This window comes from Mastomys coucha, unplaced genomic scaffold, assembly GCF_008632895.1.
Source record: "Mastomys coucha isolate ucsf_1 unplaced genomic scaffold, UCSF_Mcou_1 pScaffold7, whole genome shotgun sequence".
NCBI lineage: Eukaryota > Metazoa > Chordata > Mammalia > Rodentia > Muridae > Mastomys > Mastomys coucha.
Window position 1 is genome coordinate 53,627,108 of NW_022196913.1, and position 3,483 is coordinate 53,630,590.

Genomic DNA, 3,483 nt, shown 5'->3' on the forward strand with positions numbered 1-3,483 from the left:
GCAACCCAGCACTGCTGAGATGGTGGACTGGTCCTTGCCCTTCGGGTCTGGTGTTCCCACTGTGGCAGGTAGGGACAGGCTTCTGGTGTCCAGTGCTGGCTTTTCAGTGTCCCCCCTGCCCCTGGGCCAGGGGTGGAAGGCTAGTGATGTGGGCAAGATTTAAAAGAACTTTACAAGTGGAGTTGGGAGTGTGGCAGGCAAGGGAGAAAATAGGAAAACAGCACCCGAGCGGGCATTTCCTCTACATTTCCCCCACAGTTAGTCAACATTGAAAGGTCTCTCCCAGAGACATCGATGGTGAAAACATCCTTGCCATCATGGGTTGCAAAGTAAAGAAATGAATATAGAAAGGGTAAATCTTAGCATCATGGCAGGGGCAGTGACCTGGGAAAGGAACTTTTGACAGCTGCTCTCCACCTGGCTTGGGACAGCCATCTCTTCACCCCTTGCTGCTGTCTTTTAATAACAAGATTATCTTTATTCCTGTGAATGTATGCCACGTGTTTGCCAGCACCCACGAAGGCCAGAAGAGGGCAACATATCCCTTGGACTTGGAGTTTCAGGTTTTTGAGGTGCAGACATGGCTGCTGAAAACTGAACTCTGGTCCTCTGGAAGAGCAATTAGAAACAGAGCCATCTCTCCCCTTCGCTGCTAACTTAAGAATCAAACTTCGTCTTTTTTTTTTTTTAAATCTATGTGCAGATAAAAAAAAAAGGCTCCCACCTTTTTCTTTGAACCCAGATCTACTTGTGGTTCCAACTGGGCTTGGATCCTGAAACCAAATTACTAAGTAATGTGGCCCTGGGGTTTTAGGACATGTTGGAAGCATAGTAAAGAAGGCAGCAACACCCCTCCCTGGTCCTCCCACCCCTCCAGGGTTACTGTCATTGGGTCACAGTGCCTCATTTGTAAAATGGTGCAAACAATAAAGTACTCCGAAGTGACCCTAAGAACGGATGTGTCCGACTCTGATGAGAACTGGAGGCCCCCAGTCAGCAAGCACCCCTCCAGCCCAGAGCAAGGTGGCCCAAGGTGTGCTGAGGTGGGCCTGTACGTTTGGAAAGAGGAAAGGAACCTGGCACAATGGCAGGGGGACAAGCTCTGAGTCCCCGGTGCTAAACCCAAAGCCTTCTGTTCCTGTGCTGAGCCCAGCACAGAGCAGGAACTCATGTGACTAAAGGATAGGGGTCCAGCGTGACACCTGTTCGGCCTCCCCAAGACAGGAACACACCCAGCCAGGTTATCACTCGCCCTCTGCGTGACTGCGGGATTGGGCAGATACGGGTTACTCCTTGCTGCTCATCTTCCATGGGATTCTGCGGGGCCCTTCGAGGAGGGGCAGCACCGCAGGCTGGGAGGTGGGATCCGGGAGGCGGGGACCATCCCGGGACGGGGGCGGCTCTGGAATGTGGCCGCCTAACAGATGGCCCCTGTGCGCCCTGCCGGGGCCGCCAGCGGTTCCGTATTTACACTACATTAATAATGGTTTAAACGCTCTCATAAATACATGCTGATTAATTGGCAATCCATTTGCCGAGGGCCGGCCTGCCAGACGGTTTCCTGGAGGCCCCGCTCCACATCCCGATAAACACGCCGGGGCCGGGCGCTAATGCACCGCCTCGCCCCGGTCGGGGGGCTGAGCTGCTCAGCTGCGCCTCCTGGGGAGCAGGTGACCCGCCAGGAGCCCCGGGGGCACGTGCGTCCCGTAGTGGCTGGCTCCCTGAGCTCACGCCGGCCCGGCGGGGCCACCTCGCGGATCGTCTTGGAGGCGCGAGGTTCCATGCCTCCCCACTCACAGGAGGCCAGCTGGTCCTCCTGTCATCTCAGCCTCCTAGCCTGGCCTCACTTCTCATGCCCTGGCCCAGGCCCCTCTGCTGGGGGTGTCAAGAAGGAGGGATTCATTTCCATGGAAGCAGAGCAGTGCCCCCACGAGTCTGGGTAGCGGCTGGGAGTTCCAAGTCCCAAGGGAAGACTCACCTCACTCTGCTCCTGTCCCTGGGCAATTAGCGCTAGCCCCGACACCCACCCCAACCCCCGGGCCCTTTCTGAGTCCTCAGCTTCCAGATCATTAATGCCAGCTGTTTCAGGAACATCTCTTGCGTCCATTCTGCAGGTGGGAACATTGACAATCGCCTGCCAGGTGGCCTTGCTGGCAATGACAGCTCAAGACATCCCCACGCGTCTGCCCCAGGCTAGAGTGTTGAAGGAATGAATGAATGAATGAATGCTAAAAGCTCCGAAGGGGTGGATGGTTGAGGGAGGGGTGTGCCCCTTCTGGTCCCTGCCCCGATGATTGGCTTTTAAGCTCGAGCAGACCTCGAGTGGGAAGGTCAAAGGTGGCTGCTGATGGCTGTCACTCAAACAAAATAGGCCCGTTTTCATTTTTCACTTGGGCCCAGACCCCTCCAAACAGACAGTGATTAGGTCCTGATTGAGCCTTTCCTCCGCCTGATGACTCCCACATGTGACCCGCTCCCAAATTACATGCAAATGTTCGCGGACGAGCTGCTGAAAGCCCCAGCGGGCCTCGAAGGGGCCGGGTCCCTGTAGCGCCGCACCCCTCCCCCGCAGGTGCTAGCGGCCAGGTCACCAGCCTCACCTGCGGGGGCCGGGTGTCTGTAGCGCCGCCTGGCGGCGACGCGAAGCACTCTCCATTTGCTGCGCGTGGATGATGGAGGTGGCCTGGCTCCATGGCCTGTGTGGCCTGTGCACCAAGTGTCGCGTTCCCTATGAGGAGGACTGTGTCGTAGTGCTTATGATGACGGTCGTTGCTGTGGCAGTGTGTAAGAGCACAGACAGCCTCAGGCTTGGCGCTCTTGGAGCTCTGTGCTGGAAGCCCCCTCCCCGCCCTTACATCCTGCATGCTTTGAAAACGACAGCGTCAATATTCACACCCTTGGGCTGTGCGTGAAGGGACATCGTGGGCAGCAGCCTACAGATCCTGGAGCCTTAAAAGTGCTCGTGCCTCACCTGACACAGGGATCCTGGGAGTGGCCTCACAGCCAGCCTGGCTCATCTTCATGCCTAGTCCTCCGAGTTTATTCATACCATGAGCCTCCTAACTGAGGGTATCGTGGCCCAGGGAAGCTCATCAGCCTACCTGTCCTCACACAGCTGGGCAGCATCCATACCTACAGGTTGGGAGCTGAGGTTCTAACCTCTGCAACACAGAAGGGCAGCTGGAGGTGACCCAAAAGCTTCACCTCATCCTGACCTTTCTCACAAGGAAAGATGCCCCCCCCAATGTTGCAGGAAACAAGGCAGTGGCCGATCAGCCCTGTGCCTAGTAGGGGCTGCAGTCCCCAGTCACTGGAGGGAGCCACATAGTCATCCCATCCTGGGACCCAACATGGCTTCCAGACCTTTCTCCTCATTTACCCATCCCCCCATGAATCCCCCCATGCATCCCCCATCCATTCCCCCATTCAGCCACCCATCCACCCACCCATCCCCCATGCACCCCCCCATCCATCCACCCATCC